Source organism: Heptranchias perlo, chromosome 9, assembly GCF_035084215.1.
Source record: "Heptranchias perlo isolate sHepPer1 chromosome 9, sHepPer1.hap1, whole genome shotgun sequence".
Lineage (NCBI taxonomy): Eukaryota > Metazoa > Chordata > Chondrichthyes > Hexanchiformes > Hexanchidae > Heptranchias > Heptranchias perlo.
In genome coordinates, this window is record NC_090333.1 from 1,825,900 (window position 1) to 1,853,609 (window position 27,710).

General features: G+C 49.5%; 1 non-coding gene and 11 pseudogenes across 1 annotated transcript; all 12 read right to left on the reverse strand.

The window, feature by feature from the left end:
* Window positions 1-1,684: 1,684 nt before the first annotated feature.
* LOC137325953 (U2 spliceosomal RNA) lies at window positions 1,685-1,906 on the reverse strand (annotated as a pseudogene).
* Window positions 1,907-3,987: 2,081 nt separating this feature from the next.
* Window positions 3,988-4,209, reverse strand: LOC137325954 (U2 spliceosomal RNA; annotated as a pseudogene).
* Window positions 4,210-6,290: 2,081 nt separating this feature from the next.
* On the reverse strand, window positions 6,291-6,512 carry LOC137325955 (U2 spliceosomal RNA; annotated as a pseudogene).
* Window positions 6,513-8,593: 2,081 nt separating this feature from the next.
* LOC137325918 (U2 spliceosomal RNA) lies at window positions 8,594-8,801 on the reverse strand (annotated as a pseudogene).
* A 2,081-nt stretch (window positions 8,802-10,882) lies between these two features.
* LOC137325919 (U2 spliceosomal RNA) lies at window positions 10,883-11,090 on the reverse strand (annotated as a pseudogene).
* Window positions 11,091-13,171: 2,081 nt separating this feature from the next.
* Window positions 13,172-13,379, reverse strand: LOC137325920 (U2 spliceosomal RNA; annotated as a pseudogene).
* Window positions 13,380-15,460: 2,081 nt separating this feature from the next.
* On the reverse strand, window positions 15,461-15,677 carry LOC137325966 (U2 spliceosomal RNA; annotated as a pseudogene).
* Window positions 15,678-17,746: 2,069 nt separating this feature from the next.
* On the reverse strand, window positions 17,747-17,937 carry LOC137325718 (U2 spliceosomal RNA). The gene has a single exon (XR_010963961.1). It is a non-coding gene; the product is annotated as a U2 spliceosomal RNA (small nuclear RNA).
* Window positions 17,938-19,835: 1,898 nt separating this feature from the next.
* On the reverse strand, window positions 19,836-20,057 carry LOC137325956 (U2 spliceosomal RNA; annotated as a pseudogene).
* Window positions 20,058-22,138: 2,081 nt separating this feature from the next.
* LOC137325967 (U2 spliceosomal RNA) lies at window positions 22,139-22,356 on the reverse strand (annotated as a pseudogene).
* Window positions 22,357-24,437: 2,081 nt separating this feature from the next.
* Window positions 24,438-24,659, reverse strand: LOC137325938 (U2 spliceosomal RNA; annotated as a pseudogene).
* Window positions 24,660-26,740: 2,081 nt separating this feature from the next.
* LOC137325968 (U2 spliceosomal RNA) lies at window positions 26,741-26,958 on the reverse strand (annotated as a pseudogene).
* Between the last annotated feature and the right edge of the window lie 752 nt (window positions 26,959-27,710).

The following is a 27,710-nucleotide window of genomic DNA, read 5'->3' on the forward strand; positions in this document are numbered from 1 at the left end:
CACCAATCAGATGGGAGAGGGTTGGGTCTCACCGGACCTCCGTCAGTCAGTCTCAGTCACTAACGAACTGCCGTGGAAGGAGACCTCTTTAAGGAAAACTAGTGACGTGATGTGACGTGTCTCACAGTGAGTGAGTGAGATTGCAACGGCCAATTGAGAAAGAGGTGAGGTGCTGACAATCGGCAGCTCGTGTTGAAACATTCATTCCACGGCAGGCAAGACCAATGAAAAAAAATACTGCAGAGGCTGGCTCGGCTGGCTGGCTGGCTGGCTGGCTGGAAATGGGAAATAAAAACACAAGACGTGTTAAAGGCTGGCTAAACTGTCGAAAGAAACAAGGCGTTAATGTTTCAGAAGTGCCTATTGAAAGGTGTCTCTCAAGCTGCTCCCTGACTGGGCCCTGTCCATTGTCATGTTAATCGCTGGTTAAACTGTCGGAAGAAACAAGGCGTTAATGTTTCAGAAGTGCATATTGAAAAATGTCTTTCAAACTGCTCCCTGACTGGGCCCCGTTCATTGTCATGTTAATCCCAGGGCGGGGCGGGACTGCTTTGACCAGGAGACCTGTTTTCCGGGACGCAGGTGTGACATTCCAGGGAGGCACCTACTTTGTGCTGATTCGAAACTACGACTACAACGGCAACTTGCAGTTCTATATTACAACAACAACGCGCTGCATTGAAACTAAAAGTTAGATTTTCAATCCCATAGTCCACCAATCGGATGGGAGACGGTGTGTGTCTGTGTGTGTGTGTGAGAGAGTCAGTGTCAGTCAGTCTCTCTCTCTCTCTCTCTCTCTCTCTCACTCTAACTCTAACTCTAACTCAGAGCTGCTGTGGAAGGAAACCTTTTTAAAAAGAACTTGCATATTGAAAAAAAGATGTGTCTCAAGCTGCCGGGCCCTGTCCATTGTCACGTTAATGGCAGGGCGGGCAGGACTGCTTTGACCAGGAGACCTGTTTTCTGGGACGCAGGTGTGAGATTCCAGGGGACCTGCTTTGTGCTGATTTCCCTGCGTGCGTGCGTCCGTCCCTCCCTGCCTCCCTCCCCCCAGGCCTTCCTTCTGAACACCTTTGTCGTTTAATCGAGGGTCAAAAGCCTGCCTGTGAAAGGGAAGGATCAGCCGGTCGGCCCCCTGCTGGTCGCTGCTGCCAGCGCAGCGCAGCGCAGCAGGCGTGCGTGTCCTCAGCCTCTTGTACAAGTTCCCAGGGAGTTGAGGCAGTTCCCTCCGGTGGTCTAGTGGTCTAAGACGCAACCTTTTAAACTCGTTGAGACCCGGGTTCGAATCCCGGTCGGGGGGATGACTTTCTGGTGCAGATTAATTGGCACCACTCAAAGAAAGTCTCCCCTCCTGAGCGCTAATGCTCCACCCTCACCACCGCCACCTTTTCCTCTCCTTGACAAACAGACAGACAGTCCAGTTCGGGAGCGCAGCTTGCATTTGAAAGCAGACCCTGCTTGTTCAAAGTCAACGGCACCAAGTTATTTTGCACTTTGAATTATATCGCTACGTGCGAGCGGCATTCAGCCGAGGAGAAGAAAGAAATACCACTGAGCTGAGAAAGTAAGTGTAATATATCAGCTTTATTCTCAGTAATAATACATACACACACACACACACACACACACACACACACAGAGACGCTGGGAAAGAGCTGTTTTTCCTTTTGAATATCTCCCCACAGGGAGGTGCACCGTTCCCAGAGACACTGCAATACTGGGTCGATGCGTGGAGTGGACGGAGCAAGCCCCTGTTCCATCTCCCTGTTCCAAAAATCAATTTAATATATGGTCCCCAGATAGGGGACGTATCAGATATTAAACTGATAAGAACAGATTTTTTTTTTTTTTTTTTTTTTTTTTTTTTTTTTTCTGACACTCTGGGGTGCCTTATTGCCTTACAGATTCATTCCAGATTCCTTGCAGTGACATTACATCAAGCCAAAGCTCTACAAGCCAAAGCTCTACACTCTGCCCGAGGGGATTTCTCCCTGACTGCATCCCCCCGGCATACAATGGCAGGAAGGCTCCAAATGGTTGCCTTCCCCCACTTGACCACTTGATCTTAGCCAAAAGGCCGAGAAGCGATGACGCGCTCGATGCGAATTGATCTCGGCTCCTGTTTGCACTCCCTCTTTGGTCTCTGGCTGCCTGTGTTTAATGCAGTCTAGAAGCACTGCCGTTCTCTCCCACTCTGGCCACATTTTTGCCACCGTTTCTAATTGCAACAGTGGATGAGTTTAAAGATTTTTTTCCCTTTCTTGCCAGGATTGCTTGACAGATTGGTAAATTTGCCAGTAGGCCACCAATCAGATGGGAGAGGGTTGGGTCTCACCGGACCTCCGTCAGTCAGTCTCAGTCACTAACGAACTGCCGTGGAAGGAGACCTCTTTAAGGAAAACTAGTGACGTGATGTGACGTGTCTCACAGTGAGTGAGTGAGATTGCAACGGCCAATTGAGAAAGAGGTGAGGTGCTGACAATCGGCAGCTCGTGTTGAAACATTCATTCCACGGCAGGCAAGACCAATGAAAAAAAATACTGCAGAGGCTGGCTCGGCTGGCTGGCTGGCTGGCTGGCTGGAAATGGGAAATAAAAACACAAGACGTGTTAAAGGCTGGCTAAACTGTCGAAAGAAACAAGGCGTTAATGTTTCAGAAGTGCCTATTGAAAGGTGTCTCTCAAGCTGCTCCCTGACTGGGCCCTGTCCATTGTCATGTTAATCGCTGGTTAAACTGTCGGAAGAAACAAGGCGTTAATGTTTCAGAAGTGCATATTGAAAAATGTCTTTCAAACTGCTCCCTGACTGGGCCCCGTTCATTGTCATGTTAATCCCAGGGCGGGGCGGGACTGCTTTGACCAGGAGACCTGTTTTCCGGGACGCAGGTGTGACATTCCAGGGAGGCACCTACTTTGTGCTGATTCGAAACTACGACTACAACGGCAACTTGCAGTTCTATATTACAACAACAACGCGCTGCATTGAAACTAAAAGTTAGATTTTCAATCCCATAGTCCACCAATCGGATGGGAGACGGTGTGTGTCTGTGTGTGTGTGTGAGAGAGTCAGTGTCAGTCAGTCTCTCTCTCTCTCTCTCTCTCTCTCTCACTCTAACTCTAACTCTAACTCAGAGCTGCTGTGGAAGGAAACCTTTTTAAAAAGAACTTGCATATTGAAAAAAAGATGTGTCTCAAGCTGCCGGGCCCTGTCCATTGTCACGTTAATGGCAGGGCGGGCAGGACTGCTTTGACCAGGAGACCTGTTTTCTGGGACGCAGGTGTGAGATTCCAGGGGACCTGCTTTGTGCTGATTTCCCTGCGTGCGTGCGTCCGTCCCTCCCTGCCTCCCTCCCCCCAGGCCTTCCTTCTGAACACCTTTGTCGTTTAATCGAGGGTCAAAAGCCTGCCTGTGAAAGGGAAGGATCAGCCGGTCGGCCCCCTGCTGGTCGCTGCTGCCAGCGCAGCGCAGCGCAGCAGGCGTGCGTGTCCTCAGCCTCTTGTACAAGTTCCCAGGGAGTTGAGGCAGTTCCCTCCGGTGGTCTAGTGGTCTAAGACGCAACCTTTTAAACTCGTTGAGACCCGGGTTCGAATCCCGGTCGGGGGGATGACTTTCTGGTGCAGATTAATTGGCACCACTCAAAGAAAGTCTCCCCTCCTGAGCGCTAATGCTCCACCCTCACCACCGCCACCTTTTCCTCTCCTTGACAAACAGACAGACAGTCCAGTTCGGGAGCGCAGCTTGCATTTGAAAGCAGACCCTGCTTGTTCAAAGTCAACGGCACCAAGTTATTTTGCACTTTGAATTATATCGCTACGTGCGAGCGGCATTCAGCCGAGGAGAAGAAAGAAATACCACTGAGCTGAGAAAGTAAGTGTAATATATCAGCTTTATTCTCAGTAATAATACATACACACACACACACACACACACACACACACACAGAGACGCTGGGAAAGAGCTGTTTTTCCTTTTGAATATCTCCCCACAGGGAGGTGCACCGTTCCCAGAGACACTGCAATACTGGGTCGATGCGTGGAGTGGACGGAGCAAGCCCCTGTTCCATCTCCCTGTTCCAAAAATCAATTTAATATATGGTCCCCAGATAGGGGACGTATCAGATATTAAACTGATAAGAACAGATTTTTTTTTTTTTTTTTTTTTTTTTTTTTTTTTTTCTGACACTCTGGGGTGCCTTATTGCCTTACAGATTCATTCCAGATTCCTTGCAGTGACATTACATCAAGCCAAAGCTCTACAAGCCAAAGCTCTACACTCTGCCCGAGGGGATTTCTCCCTGACTGCATCCCCCCGGCATACAATGGCAGGAAGGCTCCAAATGGTTGCCTTCCCCCACTTGACCACTTGATCTTAGCCAAAAGGCCGAGAAGCGATGACGCGCTCGATGCGAATTGATCTCGGCTCCTGTTTGCACTCCCTCTTTGGTCTCTGGCTGCCTGTGTTTAATGCAGTCTAGAAGCACTGCCGTTCTCTCCCACTCTGGCCACATTTTTGCCACCGTTTCTAATTGCAACAGTGGATGAGTTTAAAGATTTTTTTCCCTTTCTTGCCAGGATTGCTTGACAGATTGGTAAATTTGCCAGTAGGCCACCAATCAGATGGGAGAGGGTTGGGTCTCACCGGACCTCCGTCAGTCAGTCTCAGTCACTAACGAACTGCCGTGGAAGGAGACCTCTTTAAGGAAAACTAGTGACGTGATGTGACGTGTCTCACAGTGAGTGAGTGAGATTGCAACGGCCAATTGAGAAAGAGGTGAGGTGCTGACAATCGGCAGCTCGTGTTGAAACATTCATTCCACGGCAGGCAAGACCAATGAAAAAAAATACTGCAGAGGCTGGCTCGGCTGGCTGGCTGGCTGGCTGGCTGGAAATGGGAAATAAAAACACAAGACGTGTTAAAGGCTGGCTAAACTGTCGAAAGAAACAAGGCGTTAATGTTTCAGAAGTGCCTATTGAAAGGTGTCTCTCAAGCTGCTCCCTGACTGGGCCCTGTCCATTGTCATGTTAATCGCTGGTTAAACTGTCGGAAGAAACAAGGCGTTAATGTTTCAGAAGTGCATATTGAAAAATGTCTTTCAAACTGCTCCCTGACTGGGCCCCGTTCATTGTCATGTTAATCCCAGGGCGGGGCGGGACTGCTTTGACCAGGAGACCTGTTTTCCGGGACGCAGGTGTGACATTCCAGGGAGGCACCTACTTTGTGCTGATTCGAAACTACGACTACAACGGCAACTTGCAGTTCTATATTACAACAACAACGCGCTGCATTGAAACTAAAAGTTAGATTTTCAATCCCATAGTCCACCAATCGGATGGGAGACGGTGTGTGTCTGTGTGTGTGTGTGAGAGAGTCAGTGTCAGTCAGTCTCTCTCTCTCTCTCTCTCTCTCTCTCACTCTAACTCTAACTCTAACTCAGAGCTGCTGTGGAAGGAAACCTTTTTAAAAAGAACTTGCATATTGAAAAAAAGATGTGTCTCAAGCTGCCGGGCCCTGTCCATTGTCACGTTAATGGCAGGGCGGGCAGGACTGCTTTGACCAGGAGACCTGTTTTCTGGGACGCAGGTGTGAGATTCCAGGGGACCTGCTTTGTGCTGATTTCCCTGCGTGCGTGCGTCCGTCCCTCCCTGCCTCCCTCCCCCCAGGCCTTCCTTCTGAACACCTTTGTCGTTTAATCGAGGGTCAAAAGCCTGCCTGTGAAAGGGAAGGATCAGCCGGTCGGCCCCCTGCTGGTCGCTGCTGCCAGCGCAGCGCAGCGCAGCAGGCGTGCGTGTCCTCAGCCTCTTGTACAAGTTCCCAGGGAGTTGAGGCAGTTCCCTCCGGTGGTCTAGTGGTCTAAGACGCAACCTTTTAAACTCGTTGAGACCCGGGTTCGAATCCCGGTCGGGGGGATGACTTTCTGGTGCAGATTAATTGGCACCACTCAAAGAAAGTCTCCCCTCCTGAGCGCTAATGCTCCACCCTCACCACCGCCACCTTTTCCTCTCCTTGACAAACAGACAGACAGTCCAGTTCGGGAGCGCAGCTTGCATTTGAAAGCAGACCCTGCTTGTTCAAAGTCAACGGCACCAAGTTATTTTGCACTTTGAATTATATCGCTACGTGCGAGCGGCATTCAGCCGAGGAGAAGAAAGAAATACCACTGAGCTGAGAAAGTAAGTGTAATATATCAGCTTTATTCTCAGTAATAATACATACACACACACACACACACACACACACACACACAGAGACGCTGGGAAAGAGCTGTTTTTCCTTTTGAATATCTCCCCACAGGGAGGTGCACCGTTCCCAGAGACACTGCAATACTGGGTCGATGCGTGGAGTGGACGGAGCAAGCCCCTGTTCCATCTCCCTGTTCCAAAAATCAATTTAATATATGGTCCCCAGATAGGGGACGTATCAGATATTAAACTGATAAGAACAGATTTTTTTTTTTTTTTTTTTTTTTTTTTTTTTTTTTCTGACACTCTGGGGTGCCTTATTGCCTTACAGATTCATTCCAGATTCCTTGCAGTGACATTACATCAAGCCAAAGCTCTACAAGCCAAAGCTCTACACTCTGCCCGAGGGGATTTCTCCCTGACTGCATCCCCCCGGCATACAATGGCAGGAAGGCTCCAAATGGTTGCCTTCCCCCACTTGACCACTTGATCTTAGCCAAAAGGCCGAGAAGCGATGACGCGCTCGATGCGAATTGATCTCGGCTCCTGTTTGCACTCCCTCTTTGGTCTCTGGCTGCCTGTGTTTAATGCAGTCTAGAAGCACTGCCGTTCTCTCCCACTCTGGCCACATTTTTGCCACCGTTTCTAATTGCAACAGTGGATGAGTTTAAAGATTTTTTTCCCTTTCTTGCCAGGATTGCTTGACAGATTGGTAAATTTGCCAGTAGGCCACCAATCAGATGGGAGAGGGTTGGGTCTCACCGGACCTCCGTCAGTCAGTCTCAGTCACTAACGAACTGCCGTGGAAGGAGACCTCTTTAAGGAAAACTAGTGACGTGATGTGACGTGTCTCACAGTGAGTGAGTGAGATTGCAACGGCCAATTGAGAAAGAGGTGAGGTGCTGACAATCGGCAGCTCGTGTTGAAACATTCATTCCACGGCAGGCAAGACCAATGAAAAAAAATACTGCAGAGGCTGGCTCGGCTGGCTGGCTGGCTGGCTGGCTGGAAATGGGAAATAAAAACACAAGACGTGTTAAAGGCTGGCTAAACTGTCGAAAGAAACAAGGCGTTAATGTTTCAGAAGTGCCTATTGAAAGGTGTCTCTCAAGCTGCTCCCTGACTGGGCCCTGTCCATTGTCATGTTAATCGCTGGTTAAACTGTCGGAAGAAACAAGGCGTTAATGTTTCAGAAGTGCATATTGAAAAATGTCTTTCAAACTGCTCCCTGACTGGGCCCCGTTCATTGTCATGTTAATCCCAGGGCGGGGCGGGACTGCTTTGACCAGGAGACCTGTTTTCCGGGACGCAGGTGTGACATTCCAGGGAGGCACCTACTTTGTGCTGATTCGAAACTACGACTACAACGGCAACTTGCAGTTCTATATTACAACAACAACGCGCTGCATTGAAACTAAAAGTTAGATTTTCAATCCCATAGTCCACCAATCGGATGGGAGACGGTGTGTGTCTGTGTGTGTGTGTGAGAGAGTCAGTGTCAGTCAGTCTCTCTCTCTCTCTCTCTCTCTCTCTCACTCTAACTCTAACTCTAACTCAGAGCTGCTGTGGAAGGAAACCTTTTTAAAAAGAACTTGCATATTGAAAAAAAGATGTGTCTCAAGCTGCCGGGCCCTGTCCATTGTCACGTTAATGGCAGGGCGGGCAGGACTGCTTTGACCAGGAGACCTGTTTTCTGGGACGCAGGTGTGAGATTCCAGGGGACCTGCTTTGTGCTGATTTCCCTGCGTGCGTGCGTCCGTCCCTCCCTGCCTCCCTCCCCCCAGGCCTTCCTTCTGAACACCTTTGTCGTTTAATCGAGGGTCAAAAGCCTGCCTGTGAAAGGGAAGGATCAGCCGGTCGGCCCCCTGCTGGTCGCTGCTGCCAGCGCAGCGCAGCGCAGCAGGCGTGCGTGTCCTCAGCCTCTTGTACAAGTTCCCAGGGAGTTGAGGCAGTTCCCTCCGGTGGTCTAGTGGTCTAAGACGCAACCTTTTAAACTCGTTGAGACCCGGGTTCGAATCCCGGTCGGGGGGATGACTTTCTGGTGCAGATTAATTGGCACCACTCAAAGAAAGTCTCCCCTCCTGAGCGCTAATGCTCCACCCTCACCACCGCCACCTTTTCCTCTCCTTGACAAACAGACAGACAGTCCAGTTCGGGAGCGCAGCTTGCATTTGAAAGCAGACCCTGCTTGTTCAAAGTCAACGGCACCAAGTTATTTTGCACTTTGAATTATATCGCTACGTGCGAGCGGCATTCAGCCGAGGAGAAGAAAGAAATACCACTGAGCTGAGAAAGTAAGTGTAATATATCAGCTTTATTCTCAGTAATAATACATACACACACACACACACACACACACACACACACAGAGACGCTGGGAAAGAGCTGTTTTTCCTTTTGAATATCTCCCCACAGGGAGGTGCACCGTTCCCAGAGACACTGCAATACTGGGTCGATGCGTGGAGTGGACGGAGCAAGCCCCTGTTCCATCTCCCTGTTCCAAAAATCAATTTAATATATGGTCCCCAGATAGGGGACGTATCAGATATTAAACTGATAAGAACAGATTTTTTTTTTTTTTTTTTTTTCTGACACTCTGGGGTGCCTTATTGCCTTTCAGATTCATTCCAGATACCTTGCAGTGACATTACATCAAGCCAAAGCTCTACAAGCCAAAGCTCTACACTCTGCCCGAGGGGATTTCTCCCTGACTGCATCCCCCCGGCATAGAATGGCAGAAAGGCTCCAAATGGTTGCCTTCCCCCACTTGACCACTTGATCTTAGCCAAAAGGCCGAGAAGCGATGACGCGCTCGATGCGAATTGATCTCGGCTCCTGTTTGCACTCCCTCTTTGGTCTCTGGCTGCCTGTGTTTAATGCAGTCTAGAAGCACTGCCGTTCTCTCCCACTCTGGCCACATTTTTGCCACCGTTTCTAATTGCAACAGTGGATGAGTTTAAAGATTTTTTTCCCTTTCTTGCCAGGATTGCTTGACAGATTGGTAAATTTGCCAGTAGGCCACCAATCAGATGGGAGAGGGTTGGGTCTCACCGGACCTCCGTCAGTCAGTCTCAGTCACTAACGAACTGCCGTGGAAGGAGACCTCTTTAAGGAAAACTAGTGACGTGATGTGACGTGTCTCACAGTGAGTGAGTGAGATTGCAACGGCCAATTGAGAAAGAGGTGAGGTGCTGACAATCGGCAGCTCGTGTTGAAACATTCATTCCACGGCAGGCAAGACCAATGAAAAAAAATACTGCAGAGGCTGGCTCGGCTGGCTGGCTGGCTGGCTGGCTGGAAATGGGAAATAAAAACACAAGACGTGTTAAAGGCTGGCTAAACTGTCGAAAGAAACAAGGCGTTAATGTTTCAGAAGTGCCTATTGAAAGGTGTCTCTCAAGCTGCTCCCTGACTGGGCCCTGTCCATTGTCATGTTAATCGCTGGTTAAACTGTCGGAAGAAACAAGGCGTTAATGTTTCAGAAGTGCATATTGAAAAATGTCTTTCAAACTGCTCCCTGACTGGGCCCCGTTCATTGTCATGTTAATCCCAGGGCGGGGCGGGACTGCTTTGACCAGGAGACCTGTTTTCCGGGACGCAGGTGTGACATTCCAGGGAGGCACCTACTTTGTGCTGATTCGAAACTACGACTACAACGGCAACTTGCAGTTCTATATTACAACAACAACGCGCTGCATTGAAACTAAAAGTTAGATTTTCAATCCCATAGTCCACCAATCGGATGGGAGACGGTGTGTGTCTGTGTGTGTGTGTGAGAGAGTCAGTGTCAGTCAGTCTCTCTCTCTCTCTCTCTCTCTCTCTCACTCTAACTCTAACTCTAACTCAGAGCTGCTGTGGAAGGAAACCTTTTTAAAAAGAACTTGCATATTGAAAAAAAGATGTGTCTCAAGCTGCCGGGCCCTGTCCATTGTCACGTTAATGGCAGGGCGGGCAGGACTGCTTTGACCAGGAGACCTGTTTTCTGGGACGCAGGTGTGAGATTCCAGGGGACCTGCTTTGTGCTGATTTCCCTGCGTGCGTGCGTCCGTCCCTCCCTGCCTCCCTCCCCCCAGGCCTTCCTTCTGAACACCTTTGTCGTTTAATCGAGGGTCAAAAGCCTGCCTGTGAAAGGGAAGGATCAGCCGGTCGGCCCCCTGCTGGTCGCTGCTGCCAGCGCAGCGCAGCGCAGCAGGCGTGCGTGTCCTCAGCCTCTTGTACAAGTTCCCAGGGAGTTGAGGCAGTTCCCTCCGGTGGTCTAGTGGTCTAAGACGCAACCTTTTAAACTCGTTGAGACCCGGGTTCGAATCCCGGTCGGGGGGATGACTTTCTGGTGCAGATTAATTGGCACCACTCAAAGAAAGTCTCCCCTCCTGAGCGCTAATGCTCCACCCTCACCACCGCCACCTTTTCCTCTCCTTGACAAACAGACAGACAGTCCAGTTCGGGAGCGCAGCTTGCATTTGAAAGCAGACCCTGCTTGTTCAAAGTCAACGGCACCAAGTTATTTTGCACTTTGAATTATATCGCTACGTGCGAGCGGCATTCAGCCGAGGAGAAGAAAGAAATACCACTGAGCTGAGAAAGTAAGTGTAATATATCAGCTTTATTCTCAGTAATAATACATACACACACACACACACACACACACACACACACAGAGACGCTGGGAAAGAGCTGTTTTTCCTTTTGAATATCTCCCCACAGGGAGGTGCACCGTTCCCAGAGACACTGCAATACTGGGTCGATGCGTGGAGTGGACGGAGCAAGCCCCTGTTCCATCTCCCTGTTCCAAAAATCAATTTAATATATGGTCCCCAGATAGGGGACGTATCAGATATTAAACTGATAAGAACAGATTTTTTTTTTTTTTTTTTTTTCTGACACTCTGGGGTGCCTTATTGCCTTTCAGATTCATTCCAGATACCTTGCAGTGACATTACATCAAGCCAAAGCTCTACAAGCCAAAGCTCTACACTCTGCCCGAGGGGATTTCTCCCTGACTGCATCCCCCCGGCATAGAATGGCAGAAAGGCTCCAAATGGTTGCCTTCCCCCACTTGACCACTTGATCTTAGCCAAAAGGCCGAGAAGCGATGACGCGCTCGATGCGAATTGATCTCGGCTCCTGTTTGCACTCCCTCTTTGGTCTCTGGCTGCCTGTGTTTAATGCAGTCTAGAAGCACTGCCGTTCTCTCCCACTCTGGCCACATTTTTGCCACCGTTTCTAATTGCAACAGTGGATGAGTTTAAAGATTTTTTTCCCTTTCTTGCCAGGATTGCTTGACAGATTGGTAAATTTGCCAGTAGGCCACCAATCAGATGGGAGAGGGTTGGGTCTCACCGGACCTCCGTCAGTCAGTCTCAGTCACTAACGAACTGCCGTGGAAGGAGACCTCTTTAAGGAAAACTAGTGACGTGATGTGACGTGTCTCACAGTGAGTGAGTGAGATTGCAACGGCCAATTGAGAAAGAGGTGAGGTGCTGACAATCGGCAGCTCGTGTTGAAACATTCATTCCACGGCAGGCAAGACCAATGAAAAAAAATACTGCAGAGGCTGGCTCGGCTGGCTGGCTGGCTGGCTGGCTGGAAATGGGAAATAAAAACACAAGACGTGTTAAAGGCTGGCTAAACTGTCGAAAGAAACAAGGCGTTAATGTTTCAGAAGTGCCTATTGAAAGGTGTCTCTCAAGCTGCTCCCTGACTGGGCCCTGTCCATTGTCATGTTAATCGCTGGTTAAACTGTCGGAAGAAACAAGGCGTTAATGTTTCAGAAGTGCATATTGAAAAATGTCTTTCAAACTGCTCCCTGACTGGGCCCCGTTCATTGTCATGTTAATCCCAGGGCGGGGCGGGACTGCTTTGACCAGGAGACCTGTTTTCCGGGACGCAGGTGTGACATTCCAGGGAGGCACCTACTTTGTGCTGATTCGAAACTACGACTACAACGGCAACTTGCAGTTCTATATTACAACAACAACGCGCTGCATTGAAACTAAAAGTTAGATTTTCAATCCCATAGTCCACCAATCGGATGGGAGACGGTGTGTGTCTGTGTGTGTGTGTGAGAGAGTCAGTGTCAGTCAGTCTCTCTCTCTCTCTCTCTCTCTCTCTCACTCTAACTCTAACTCTAACTCAGAGCTGCTGTGGAAGGAAACCTTTTTAAAAAGAACTTGCATATTGAAAAAAAGATGTGTCTCAAGCTGCCGGGCCCTGTCCATTGTCACGTTAATGGCAGGGCGGGCAGGACTGCTTTGACCAGGAGACCTGTTTTCTGGGACGCAGGTGTGAGATTCCAGGGGACCTGCTTTGTGCTGATTTCCCTGCGTGCGTGCGTCCGTCCCTCCCTGCCTCCCTCCCCCCAGGCCTTCCTTCTGAACACCTTTGTCGTTTAATCGAGGGTCAAAAGCCTGCCTGTGAAAGGGAAGGATCAGCCGGTCGGCCCCCTGCTGGTCGCTGCTGCCAGCGCAGCGCAGCGCAGCAGGCGTGCGTGTCCTCAGCCTCTTGTACAAGTTCCCAGGGAGTTGAGGCAGTTCCCTCCGGTGGTCTAGTGGTCTAAGACGCAACCTTTTAAACTCGTTGAGACCCGGGTTCGAATCCCGGTCGGGGGGATGACTTTCTGGTGCAGATTAATTGGCACCACTCAAAGAAAGTCTCCCCTCCTGAGCGCTAATGCTCCACCCTCACCACCGCCACCTTTTCCTCTCCTTGACAAACAGACAGACAGTCCAGTTCGGGAGCGCAGCTTGCATTTGAAAGCAGACCCTGCTTGTTCAAAGTCAACGGCACCAAGTTATTTTGCACTTTGAATTATATCGCTACGTGCGAGCGGCATTCAGCCGAGGAGAAGAAAGAAATACCACTGAGCTGAGAAAGTAAGTGTAATATATCAGCTTTATTCTCAGTAATAATACATACACACACACACACACACACACACACACACACAGAGACGCTGGGAAAGAGCTGTTTTTCCTTTTGAATATCTCCCCACAGGGAGGTGCACCGTTCCCAGAGACACTGCAATACTGGGTCGATGCGTGGAGTGGACGGAGCAAGCCCCTGTTCCATCTCCCTGTTCCAAAAATCAATTTAATATATGGTCCCCAGATAGGGGACGTATCAGATATTAAACTGATAAGAACAGATTTTTTTTTTTTTTTTTTTTTCTGACACTCTGGGGTGCCTTATTGCCTTTCAGATTCATTCCAGATACCTTGCAGTGACATTACATCAAGCCAAAGCTCTACAAGCCAAAGCTCTACACTCTGCCCGAGGGGATTTCTCCCTGACTGCATCCCCCCGGCATAGAATGGCAGAAAGGCTCCAAATGGTTGCCTTCCCCCACTTGACCACTTGATCTTAGCCAAAAGGCCGAGAAGCGATGACGCGCTCGATGCGAATTGATCTCGGCTCCTGTTTGCACTCCCTCTTTGGTCTCTGGCTGCCTGTGTTTAATGCAGTCTAGAAGCACTGCCGTTCTCTCCCACTCTGGCCACATTTTTGCCACCGTTTCTAATTGCAACAGTGGATGAGTTTAAAGATTTTTTTCCCTTTCTTGCCAGGATTGCTTGACAGATTGGTAAATTTGCCAGTAGGCCACCAATCAGATGGGAGAGGGTTGGGTCTCACCGGACCTCCGTCAGTCAGTCTCAGTCACTAACGAACTGCCGTGGAAGGAGACCTCTTTAAGGAAAACTAGTGACGTGATGTGACGTGTCTCACAGTGAGTGAGTGAGATTGCAACGGCCAATTGAGAAAGAGGTGAGGTGCTGACAATCGGCAGCTCGTGTTGAAACATTCATTCCACGGCAGGCAAGACCAATGAAAAAAAATACTGCAGAGGCTGGCTCGGCTGGCTGGCTGGCTGGCTGGCTGGAAATGGGAAATAAAAACACAAGACGTGTTAAAGGCTGGCTAAACTGTCGAAAGAAACAAGGCGTTAATGTTTCAGAAGTGCCTATTGAAAGGTGTCTCTCAAGCTGCTCCCTGACTGGGCCCTGTCCATTGTCATGTTAATCGCTGGTTAAACTGTCGGAAGAAACAAGGCGTTAATGTTTCAGAAGTGCATATTGAAAAATGTCTTTCAAACTGCTCCCTGACTGGGCCCCGTTCATTGTCATGTTAATCCCAGGGCGGGGCGGGACTGCTTTGACCAGGAGACCTGTTTTCCGGGACGCAGGTGTGACATTCCAGGGAGGCACCTACTTTGTGCTGATTCGAAACTACGACTACAACGGCAACTTGCAGTTCTATATTACAACAACAACGCGCTGCATTGAAACTAAAAGTTAGATTTTCAATCCCATAGTCCACCAATCGGATGGGAGACGGTGTGTGTCTGTGTGTGTGTGTGAGAGAGTCAGTGTCAGTCAGTCTCTCTCTCTCTCTCTCTCTCTCTCTCACTCTAACTCTAACTCTAACTCAGAGCTGCTGTGGAAGGAAACCTTTTTAAAAAGAACTTGCATATTGAAAAAAAGATGTGTCTCAAGCTGCCGGGCCCTGTCCATTGTCACGTTAATGGCAGGGCGGGCAGGACTGCTTTGACCAGGAGACCTGTTTTCTGGGACGCAGGTGTGAGATTCCAGGGGACCTGCTTTGTGCTGATTTCCCTGCGTGCGTGCGTCCGTCCCTCCCTGCCTCCCTCCCCCCAGGCCTTCCTTCTGAACACCTTTGTCGTTTAATCGAGGGTCAAAAGCCTGCCTGTGAAAGGGAAGGATCAGCCGGTCGGCCCCCTGCTGGTCGCTGCTGCCAGCGCAGCGCAGCGCAGCAGGCGTGCGTGTCCTCAGCCTCTTGTACAAGTTCCCAGGGAGTTGAGGCAGTTCCCTCCGGTGGTCTAGTGGTCTAAGACGCAACCTTTTAAACTCGTTGAGACCCGGGTTCGAATCCCGGTCGGGGGGATGACTTTCTGGTGCAGATTAATTGGCACCACTCAAAGAAAGTCTCCCCTCCTGAGCGCTAATGCTCCACCCTCACCACCGCCACCTTTTCCTCTCCTTGACAAACAGACAGACAGTCCAGTTCGGGAGCGCAGCTTGCATTTGAAAGCAGACCCTGCTTGTTCAAAGTCAACGGCACCAAGTTATTTTGCACTTTGAATTATATCGCTACGTGCGAGCGGCATTCAGCCGAGGAGAAGAAAGAAATACCACTGAGCTGAGAAAGTAAGTGTAATATATCAGCTTTATTCTCAGTAATAATACATACACACACACACACACACACACACACACACACAGAGACGCTGGGAAAGAGCTGTTTTTCCTTTTGAATATCTCCCCACAGGGAGGTGCACCGTTCCCAGAGACACTGCAATACTGGGTCGATGCGTGGAGTGGACGGAGCAAGCCCCTGTTCCATCTCCCTGTTCCAAAAATCAATTTAATATATGGTCCCCAGATAGGGGACGTATCAGATATTAAACTGATAAGAACAGATTTTTTTTTTTTTTTTTTTTTTTTTTTTTTCTGACACTCTGGGGTGCCTTATTGCCTTTCAGATTCATTCCAGATACCTTGCAGTGACATTACATCAAGCCAAAGCTCTACAAGCCAAAGCTCTACACTCTGCCCGAGGGGATTTCTCCCTGACTGCATCCCCCCGGCATAGAATGGCAGAAAGGCTCCAAATGGTTGCCTTCCCCCACTTGACCACTTGATCTTAGCCAAAAGGCCGAGAAGCGATGACGCGCTCGATGCGAATTGATCTCGGCTCCTGTTTGCACTCCCTCTTTGGTCTCTGGCTGCCTGTGTTTAATGCAGTCTAGAAGCACTGCCGTTCTCTCCCACTCTGGCCACATTTTTGCCACCGTTTCTAATTGCAACAGTGGATGAGTTTAAAGATTTTTTTCCCTTTCTTGCCAGGATTGCTTGACAGATTGGTAAATTTGCCAGTAGGCCACCAATCAGATGGGAGAGGGTTGGGTCTCACCGGACCTCCGTCAGTCAGTCTCAGTCACTAACGAACTGCCGTGGAAGGAGACCTCTTTAAGGAAAACTAGTGACGTGATGTGACGTGTCTCACAGTGAGTGAGTGAGATTGCAACGGCCAATTGAGAAAGAGGTGAGGTGCTGACAATCGGCAGCTCGTGTTGAAACATTCATTCCACGGCAGGCAAGACCAATGAAAAAAAATACTGCAGAGGCTGGCTCGGCTGGCTGGCTGGCTGGCTGGCTGGAAATGGGAAATAAAAACACAAGACGTGTTAAAGGCTGGCTAAACTGTCGAAAGAAACAAGGCGTTAATGTTTCAGAAGTGCCTATTGAAAGGTGTCTCTCAAGCTGCTCCCTGACTGGGCCCTGTCCATTGTCATGTTAATCGCTGGTTAAACTGTCGGAAGAAACAAGGCGTTAATGTTTCAGAAGTGCATATTGAAAAATGTCTTTCAAACTGCTCCCTGACTGGGCCCCGTTCATTGTCATGTTAATCCCAGGGCGGGGCGGGACTGCTTTGACCAGGAGACCTGTTTTCCGGGACGCAGGTGTGACATTCCAGGGAGGCACCTACTTTGTGCTGATTCGAAACTACGACTACAACGGCAACTTGCAGTTCTATATTACAACAACAACGCGCTGCATTGAAACTAAAAGTTAGATTTTCAATCCCATAGTCCACCAATCGGATGGGAGACGGTGTGTGTCTGTGTGTGTGTGTGAGAGAGTCAGTGTCAGTCAGTCTCTCTCTCTCTCTCTCTCTCTCTCTCACTCTAACTCTAACTCTAACTCAGAGCTGCTGTGGAAGGAAACCTTTTTAAAAAGAACTTGCATATTGAAAAAAAGATGTGTCTCAAGCTGCCGGGCCCTGTCCATTGTCACGTTAATGGCAGGGCGGGCAGGACTGCTTTGACCAGGAGACCTGTTTTCTGGGACGCAGGTGTGAGATTCCAGGGGACCTGCTTTGTGCTGATTTCCCTGCGTGCGTGCGTCCGTCCCTCCCTGCCTCCCTCCCCCCAGGCCTTCCTTCTGAACACCTTTGTCGTTTAATCGAGGGTCAAAAGCCTGCCTGTGAAAGGGAAGGATCAGCCGGTCGGCCCCCTGCTGGTCGCTGCTGCCAGCGCAGCGCAGCGCAGCAGGCGTGCGTGTCCTCAGCCTCTTGTACAAGTTCCCAGGGAGTTGAGGCAGTTCCCTCCGGTGGTCTAGTGGTCTAAGACGCAACCTTTTAAACTCGTTGAGACCCGGGTTCGAATCCCGGTCGGGGGGATGACTTTCTGGTGCAGATTAATTGGCACCACTCAAAGAAAGTCTCCCCTCCTGAGCGCTAATGCTCCACCCTCACCACCGCCACCTTTTCCTCTCCTTGACAAACAGACAGACAGTCCAGTTCGGGAGCGCAGCTTGCATTTGAAAGCAGACCCTGCTTGTTCAAAGTCAACGGCACCAAGTTATTTTGCACTTTGAATTATATCGCTACGTGCGAGCGGCATTCAGCCGAGGAGAAGAAAGAAATACCACTGAGCTGAGAAAGTAAGTGTAATATATCAGCTTTATTCTCAGTAATAATACATACACACACACACACACACACAGAGACGCTGGGAAAGAGCTGTTTTTCCTTTTGAATATCTCCCCACAGGGAGGTGCACCGTTCCCAGAGACACTGCAATACTGGGTCGATGCGTGGAGTGGACGGAGCAAGCCCCTGTTCCATCTCCCTGTTCCAAAAATCAATTTAATATATGGTCCCCAGATAGGGGACGTATCAGATATTAAACTGATAAGAACAGATACTACACTTGATCTTAGCCAAAAGGCCGAGAAGCGATGACGCGCTCGATGCGAATTGATCTCGGCTCCTGTTTGCACTCCCTCTTTGGTCTCTGGCTGCCTGTGTTTAATGCAGTCTAGAAGCACTGCCGTTCTCTCCCACTCTGGCCACATTTTTGCCACCGTTTCTAATTGCAACAGTGGATGAGTTTAAAGATTTTTTTCCCTTTCTTGCCAGGATTGCTTGACAGATTGGTAAATTTGCCAGTAGGCCACCAATCAGATGGGAGAGGGTTGGGTCTCACCGGACCTCCGTCAGTCAGTCTCAGTCACTAACGAACTGCCGTGGAAGGAGACCTCTTTAAGGAAAACTAGTGACGTGATGTGACGTGTCTCACAGTGAGTGAGTGAGATTGCAACGGCCAATTGAGAAAGAGGTGAGGTGCTGACAATCGGCAGCTCGTGTTGAAACATTCATTCCACGGCAGGCAAGACCAATGAAAAAAAATACTGCAGAGGCTGGCTCGGCTGGCTGGCTGGCTGGCTGGCTGGAAATGGGAAATAAAAACACAAGACGTGTTAAAGGCTGGCTAAACTGTCGAAAGAAACAAGGCGTTAATGTTTCAGAAGTGCCTATTGAAAGGTGTCTCTCAAGCTGCTCCCTGACTGGGCCCTGTCCATTGTCATGTTAATCGCTGGTTAAACTGTCGGAAGAAACAAGGCGTTAATGTTTCAGAAGTGCATATTGAAAAATGTCTTTCAAACTGCTCCCTGACTGGGCCCCGTTCATTGTCATGTTAATCCCAGGGCGGGGCGGGACTGCTTTGACCAGGAGACCTGTTTTCCGGGACGCAGGTGTGACATTCCAGGGAGGCACCTACTTTGTGCTGATTCGAAACTACGACTACAACGGCAACTTGCAGTTCTATATTACAACAACAACGCGCTGCATTGAAACTAAAAGTTAGATTTTCAATCCCATAGTCCACCAATCGGATGGGAGACGGTGTGTGTCTGTGTGTGTGTGTGAGAGAGTCAGTGTCAGTCAGTCTCTCTCTCTCTCTCTCTCTCTCTCTCACTCTAACTCTAACTCTAACTCAGAGCTGCTGTGGAAGGAAACCTTTTTAAAAAGAACTTGCATATTGAAAAAAAGATGTGTCTCAAGCTGCCGGGCCCTGTCCATTGTCACGTTAATGGCAGGGCGGGCAGGACTGCTTTGACCAGGAGACCTGTTTTCTGGGACGCAGGTGTGAGATTCCAGGGGACCTGCTTTGTGCTGATTTCCCTGCGTGCGTGCGTCCGTCCCTCCCTGCCTCCCTCCCCCCAGGCCTTCCTTCTGAACACCTTTGTCGTTTAATCGAGGGTCAAAAGCCTGCCTGTGAAAGGGAAGGATCAGCCGGTCGGCCCCCTGCTGGTCGCTGCTGCCAGCGCAGCGCAGCGCAGCAGGCGTGCGTGTCCTCAGCCTCTTGTACAAGTTCCCAGGGAGTTGAGGCAGTTCCCTCCGGTGGTCTAGTGGTCTAAGACGCAACCTTTTAAACTCGTTGAGACCCGGGTTCGAATCCCGGTCGGGGGGATGACTTTCTGGTGCAGATTAATTGGCACCACTCAAAGAAAGTCTCCCCTCCTGAGCGCTAATGCTCCACCCTCACCACCGCCACCTTTTCCTCTCCTTGACAAACAGACAGACAGTCCAGTTCGGGAGCGCAGCTTGCATTTGAAAGCAGACCCTGCTTGTTCAAAGTCAACGGCACCAAGTTATTTTGCACTTTGAATTATATCGCTACGTGCGAGCGGCATTCAGCCGAGGAGAAGAAAGAAATACCACTGAGCTGAGAAAGTAAGTGTAATATATCAGCTTTATTCTCAGTAATAATACATACACACACACACACACACACACACACACACACAGAGACGCTGGGAAAGAGCTGTTTTTCCTTTTGAATATCTCCCCACAGGGAGGTGCACCGTTCCCAGAGACACTGCAATACTGGGTCGATGCGTGGAGTGGACGGAGCAAGCCCCTGTTCCATCTCCCTGTTCCAAAAATCAATTTAATATATGGTCCCCAGATAGGGGACGTATCAGATATTAAACTGATAAGAACAGATTTTTTTTTTTTTTTTTTTTTTTTTTTTTTTTTTTCTGACACTCTGGGGTGCCTTATTGCCTTACAGATTCATTCCAGATTCCTTGCAGTGACATTACATCAAGCCAAAGCTCTACAAGCCAAAGCTCTACACTCTGCCCGAGGGGATTTCTCCCTGACTGCATCCCCCCGGCATACAATGGCAGGAAGGCTCCAAATGGTTGCCTTCCCCCACTTGACCACTTGATCTTAGCCAAAAGGCCGAGAAGCGATGACGCGCTCGATGCGAATTGATCTCGGCTCCTGTTTGCACTCCCTCTTTGGTCTCTGGCTGCCTGTGTTTAATGCAGTCTAGAAGCACTGCCGTTCTCTCCCACTCTGGCCACATTTTTGCCACCGTTTCTAATTGCAACAGTGGATGAGTTTAAAGATTTTTTTCCCTTTCTTGCCAGGATTGCTTGACAGATTGGTAAATTTGCCAGTAGGCCACCAATCAGATGGGAGAGGGTTGGGTCTCACCGGACCTCCGTCAGTCAGTCTCAGTCACTAACGAACTGCCGTGGAAGGAGACCTCTTTAAGGAAAACTAGTGACGTGATGTGACGTGTCTCACAGTGAGTGAGTGAGATTGCAACGGCCAATTGAGAAAGAGGTGAGGTGCTGACAATCGGCAGCTCGTGTTGAAACATTCATTCCACGGCAGGCAAGACCAATGAAAAAAAATACTGCAGAGGCTGGCTCGGCTGGCTGGCTGGCTGGCTGGCTGGAAATGGGAAATAAAAACACAAGACGTGTTAAAGGCTGGCTAAACTGTCGAAAGAAACAAGGCGTTAATGTTTCAGAAGTGCCTATTGAAAGGTGTCTCTCAAGCTGCTCCCTGACTGGGCCCTGTCCATTGTCATGTTAATCGCTGGTTAAACTGTCGGAAGAAACAAGGCGTTAATGTTTCAGAAGTGCATATTGAAAAATGTCTTTCAAACTGCTCCCTGACTGGGCCCCGTTCATTGTCATGTTAATCCCAGGGCGGGGCGGGACTGCTTTGACCAGGAGACCTGTTTTCCGGGACGCAGGTGTGACATTCCAGGGAGGCACCTACTTTGTGCTGATTCGAAACTACGACTACAACGGCAACTTGCAGTTCTATATTACAACAACAACGCGCTGCATTGAAACTAAAAGTTAGATTTTCAATCCCATAGTCCACCAATCGGATGGGAGACGGTGTGTGTCTGTGTGTGTGTGTGAGAGAGTCAGTGTCAGTCAGTCTCTCTCTCTCTCTCTCTCTCTCTCTCACTCTAACTCTAACTCTAACTCAGAGCTGCTGTGGAAGGAAACCTTTTTAAAAAGAACTTGCATATTGAAAAAAAGATGTGTCTCAAGCTGCCGGGCCCTGTCCATTGTCACGTTAATGGCAGGGCGGGCAGGACTGCTTTGACCAGGAGACCTGTTTTCTGGGACGCAGGTGTGAGATTCCAGGGGACCTGCTTTGTGCTGATTTCCCTGCGTGCGTGCGTCCGTCCCTCCCTGCCTCCCTCCCCCCAGGCCTTCCTTCTGAACACCTTTGTCGTTTAATCGAGGGTCAAAAGCCTGCCTGTGAAAGGGAAGGATCAGCCGGTCGGCCCCCTGCTGGTCGCTGCTGCCAGCGCAGCGCAGCGCAGCAGGCGTGCGTGTCCTCAGCCTCTTGTACAAGTTCCCAGGGAGTTGAGGCAGTTCCCTCCGGTGGTCTAGTGGTCTAAGACGCAACCTTTTAAACTCGTTGAGACCCGGGTTCGAATCCCGGTCGGGGGGATGACTTTCTGGTGCAGATTAATTGGCACCACTCAAAGAAAGTCTCCCCTCCTGAGCGCTAATGCTCCACCCTCACCACCGCCACCTTTTCCTCTCCTTGACAAACAGACAGACAGTCCAGTTCGGGAGCGCAGCTTGCATTTGAAAGCAGACCCTGCTTGTTCAAAGTCAACGGCACCAAGTTATTTTGCACTTTGAATTATATCGCTACGTGCGAGCGGCATTCAGCCGAGGAGAAGAAAGAAATACCACTGAGCTGAGAAAGTAAGTGTAATATATCAGCTTTATTCTCAGTAATAATACATACACACACACACACACACACACACACACACACAGAGACGCTGGGAAAGAGCTGTTTTTCCTTTTGAATATCTCCCCACAGGGAGGTGCACCGTTCCCAGAGACACTGCAATACTGGGTCGATGCGTGGAGTGGACGGAGCAAGCCCCTGTTCCATCTCCCTGTTCCAAAAATCAATTTAATATATGGTCCCCAGATAGGGGACGTATCAGATATTAAACTGATAAGAACAGATTTTTTTTTTTTTTTTTTTTTTTTTTTTTTTCTGACACTCTGGGGTGCCTTATTGCCTTTCAGATTCATTCCAGATACCTTGCAGTGACATTACATCAAGCCAAAGCTCTACAAGCCAAAGCTCTACACTCTGCCCGAGGGGATTTCTCCCTGACTGCATCCCCCCGGCATAGAATGGCAGAAAGGCTCCAAATGGTTGCCTTCCCCCACTTGACCACTTGATCTTAGCCAAAAGGCCGAGAAGCGATGACGCGCTCGATGCGAATTGATCTCGGCTCCTGTTTGCACTCCCTCTTTGGTCTCTGGCTGCCTGTGTTTAATGCAGTCTAGAAGCACTGCCGTTCTCTCCCACTCTGGCCACATTTTTGCCACCGTTTCTAATTGCAACAGTGGATGAGTTTAAAGATTTTTTTCCCTTTCTTGCCAGGATTGCTTGACAGATTGGTAAATTTGCCAGTAGGCCACCAATCAGATGGGAGAGGGTTGGGTCTCACCGGACCTCCGTCAGTCAGTCTCAGTCACTAACGAACTGCCGTGGAAGGAGACCTCTTTAAGGAAAACTAGTGACGTGATGTGACGTGTCTCACAGTGAGTGAGTGAGATTGCAACGGCCAATTGAGAAAGAGGTGAGGTGCTGACAATCGGCAGCTCGTGTTGAAACATTCATTCCACGGCAGGCAAGACCAATGAAAAAAAATACTGCAGAGGCTGGCTCGGCTGGCTGGCTGGCTGGCTGGCTGGAAATGGGAAATAAAAACACAAGACGTGTTAAAGGCTGGCTAAACTGTCGAAAGAAACAAGGCGTTAATGTTTCAGAAGTGCCTATTGAAAGGTGTCTCTCAAGCTGCTCCCTGACTGGGCCCTGTCCATTGTCATGTTAATCGCTGGTTAAACTGTCGGAAGAAACAAGGCGTTAATGTTTCAGAAGTGCATATTGAAAAATGTCTTTCAAACTGCTCCCTGACTGGGCCCCGTTCATTGTCATGTTAATCCCAGGGCGGGGCGGGACTGCTTTGACCAGGAGACCTGTTTTCCGGGACGCAGGTGTGACATTCCAGGGAGGCACCTACTTTGTGCTGATTCGAAACTACGACTACAACGGCAACTTGCAGTTCTATATTACAACAACAACGCGCTGCATTGAAACTAAAAGTTAGATTTTCAATCCCATAGTCCACCAATCGGATGGGAGACGGTGTGTGTCTGTGTGTGTGTGTGAGAGAGTCAGTGTCAGTCAGTCTCTCTCTCTCTCTCTCTCTCTCTCTCACTCTAACTCTAACTCTAACTCAGAGCTGCTGTGGAAGGAAACCTTTTTAAAAAGAACTTGCATATTGAAAAAAAGATGTGTCTCAAGCTGCCGGGCCCTGTCCATTGTCACGTTAATGGCAGGGCGGGCAGGACTGCTTTGACCAGGAGACCTGTTTTCTGGGACGCAGGTGTGAGATTCCAGGGGACCTGCTTTGTGCTGATTTCCCTGCGTGCGTGCGTCCGTCCCTCCCTGCCTCCCTCCCCCCAGGCCTTCCTTCTGAACACCTTTGTCGTTTAATCGAGGGTCAAAAGCCTGCCTGTGAAAGGGAAGGATCAGCCGGTCGGCCCCCTGCTGGTCGCTGCTGCCAGCGCAGCGCAGCGCAGCAGGCGTGCGTGTCCTCAGCCTCTTGTACAAGTTCCCAGGGAGTTGAGGCAGTTCCCTCCGGTGGTCTAGTGGTCTAAGACGCAACCTTTTAAACTCGTTGAGACCCGGGTTCGAATCCCGGTCGGGGGGATGACTTTCTGGTGCAGATTAATTGGCACCACTCAAAGAAAGTCTCCCCTCCTGAGCGCTAATGCTCCACCCTCACCACCGCCACCTTTTCCTCTCCTTGACAAACAGACAGACAGTCCAGTTCGGGAGCGCAGCTTGCATTTGAAAGCAGACCCTGCTTGTTCAAAGTCAACGGCACCAAGTTATTTTGCACTTTGAATTATATCGCTACGTGCGAGCGGCATTCAGCCGAGGAGAAGAAAGAAATACCACTGAGCTGAGAAAGTAAGTGTAATATATCAGCTTTATTCTCAGTAATAATACATACACACACACACACACACACACACACACACACAGAGACGCTGGGAAAGAGCTGTTTTTCCTTTTGAATATCTCCCCACAGGGAGGTGCACCGTTCCCAGAGACACTGCAATACTGGGTCGATGCGTGGAGTGGACGGAGCAAGCCCCTGTTCCATCTCCCTGTTCCAAAAATCAATTTAATATATGGTCCCCAGATAGGGGACGTATCAGATATTAAACTGATAAGAACAGATTTTTTTTTTTTTTTTTTTTTTTTTTTTTTTCTTTCTGACACTCTGGGGTGCCTTATTGCCTTACAGATTCATTCCAGATTCCTTGCAGTGACATTACATCAAGCCAAAGCTCTACAAGCCAAAGCTCTACACTCTGCCCGAGGGGATTTCTCCCTGACTGCATCCCCCCGGCATACAATGGCAGGAAGGCTCCAAATGGTTGCCTTCCCCCACTTGACCACTTGATCTTAGCCAAAAGGCCGAGAAGCGATGACGCGCTCGATGCGAATTGATCTCGGCTCCTGTTTGCACTCCCTCTTTGGTCTCTGGCTGCCTGTGTTTAATGCAGTCTAGAAGCACTGCCGTTCTCTCCCACTCTGGCCACATTTTTGCCACCGTTTCTAATTGCAACAGTGGATGAGTTTAAAGATTTTTTTCCCTTTCTTGCCAGGATTGCTTGACAGATTGGTAAATTTGCCAGTAGGCCACCAATCAGATGGGAGAGGGTTGGGTCTCACCGGACCTCCGTCAGTCAGTCTCAGTCACTAACGAACTGCCGTGGAAGGAGACCTCTTTAAGGAAAACTAGTGACGTGATGTGACGTGTCTCACAGTGAGTGAGTGAGATTGCAACGGCCAATTGAGAAAGAGGTGAGGTGCTGACAATCGGCAGCTCGTGTTGAAACATTCATTCCACGGCAGGCAAGACCAATGAAAAAAAATACTGCAGAGGCTGGCTCGGCTGGCTGGCTGGCTGGCTGGCTGGAAATGGGAAATAAAAACACAAGACGTGTTAAAGGCTGGCTAAACTGTCGAAAGAAACAAGGCGTTAATGTTTCAGAAGTGCCTATTGAAAGGTGTCTCTCAAGCTGCTCCCTGACTGGGCCCTGTCCATTGTCATGTTAATCGCTGGTTAAACTGTCGGAAGAAACAAGGCGTTAATGTTTCAGAAGTGCATATTGAAAAATGTCTTTCAAACTGCTCCCTGACTGGGCCCCGTTCATTGTCATGTTAATCCCAGGGCGGGGCGGGACTGCTTTGACCAGGAGACCTGTTTTCCGGGACGCAGGTGTGACATTCCAGGGAGGCACCTACTTTGTGCTGATTCGAAACTACGACTACAACGGCAACTTGCAGTTCTATATTACAACAACAACGCGCTGCATTGAAACTAAAAGTTAGATTTTCAATCCCATAGTCCACCAATCGGATGGGAGACGGTGTGTGTCTGTGTGTGTGTGTGAGAGAGTCAGTGTCAGTCAGTCTCTCTCTCTCTCTCTCTCTCTCTCTCACTCTAACTCTAACTCTAACTCAGAGCTGCTGTGGAAGGAAACCTTTTTAAAAAGAACTTGCATATTGAAAAAAAGATGTGTCTCAAGCTGCCGGGCCCTGTCCATTGTCACGTTAATGGCAGGGCGGGCAGGACTGCTTTGACCAGGAGACCTGTTTTCTGGGACGCAGGTGTGAGATTCCAGGGGACCTGCTTTGTGCTGATTTCCCTGCGTGCGTGCGTCCGTCCCTCCCTGCCTCCCTCCCCCCAGGCCTTCCTTCTGAACACCTTTGTCGTTTAATCGAGGGTCAAAAGCCTGCCTGTGAAAGGGAAGGATCAGCCGGTCGGCCCCCTGCTGGTCGCTGCTGCCAGCGCAGCGCAGCGCAGCAGGCGTGCGTGTCCTCAGCCTCTTGTACAAGTTCCCAGGGAGTTGAGGCAGTTCCCTCCGGTGGTCTAGTGGTCTAAGACGCAACCTTTTAAACTCGTTGAGACCCGGGTTCGAATCCCGGTCGGGGGGATGACTTTCTGGTGCAGATTAATTGGCACCACTCAAAGAAAGTCTCCCCTCCTGAGCGCTAATGCTCCACCCTCACCACCGCCACCTTTTCCTCTCCTTGACAAACAGACAGACAGTCCAGTTCGGGAGCGCAGCTTGCATTTGAAAGCAGACCCTGCTTGTTCAAAGTCAACGGCACCAAGTTATTTTGCACTTTGAATTATATCGCTACGTGCGAGCGGCATTCAGCCGAGGAGAAGAAAGAAATACCACTGAGCTGAGAAAGTAAGTGTAATATATCAGCTTTATTCTCAGTAATAATACATACACACACACACACACACACACACACACACACAGAGACGCTGGGAAAGAGCTGTTTTTCCTTTTGAATATCTCCCCACAGGGAGGTGCACCGTTCCCAGAGACACTGCAATACTGGGTCGATGCGTGGAGTGGACGGAGCAAGCCCCTGTTCCATCTCCCTGTTCCAAAAATCAATTTAATATATGGTCCCCAGATAGGGGACGTATCAGATATTAAACTGATAAGAACAGATTTTTTTTTTTTTTTTTTTTTTTTTTTTTTTCTGACACTCTGGGGTGCCTTATTGCCTTTCAGATTCATTCCAGATACCTTGCAGTGACATTACATCAAGCCAAAGCTCTACAAGCCAAAGCTCTACACTCTGCCCGAGGGGATTTCTCCCTGACTGCATCCCCCCGGCATAGAATGGCAGAAAGGCTCCAAATGGTTGCCTTCCCCCACTTGACCACTTGATCTTAGCCAAAAGGCCGAGAAGCGATGACGCGCTCGATGCGAATTGATCTCGGCTCCTGTTTGCACTCCCTCTTTGGTCTCTGGCTGCCTGTGTTTAATGCAGTCTAGAAGCACTGCCGTTCTCTCCCACTCTGGCCACATTTTTGCCACCGTTTCTAATTGCAACAGTGGATGAGTTTAAAGATTTTTTTCCCTTTCTTGCCAGGATTGCTTGACAGATTGGTAAATTTGCCAGTAGGCCACCAATCAGATGGGAGAGGGTTGGGTCTCACCGGACCTCCGTCAGTCAGTCTCAGTCACTAACGAACTGCCGTGGAAGGAGACCTCTTTAAGGAAAACTAGTGACGTGATGTGACGTGTCTCACAGTGAGTGAGTGAGATTGCAACGGCCAATTGAGAAAGAGGTGAGGTGCTGACAATCGGCAGCTCGTGTTGAAACATTCATTCCACGGCAGGCAAGACCAATGAAAAAAAATACTGCAGAGGCTGGCTCGGCTGGCTGGCTGGCTGGCTGGCTGGAAATGGGAAATAAAAACACAAGACGTGTTAAAGGCTGGCTAAACTGTCGAAAGAAACAAGGCGTTAATGTTTCAGA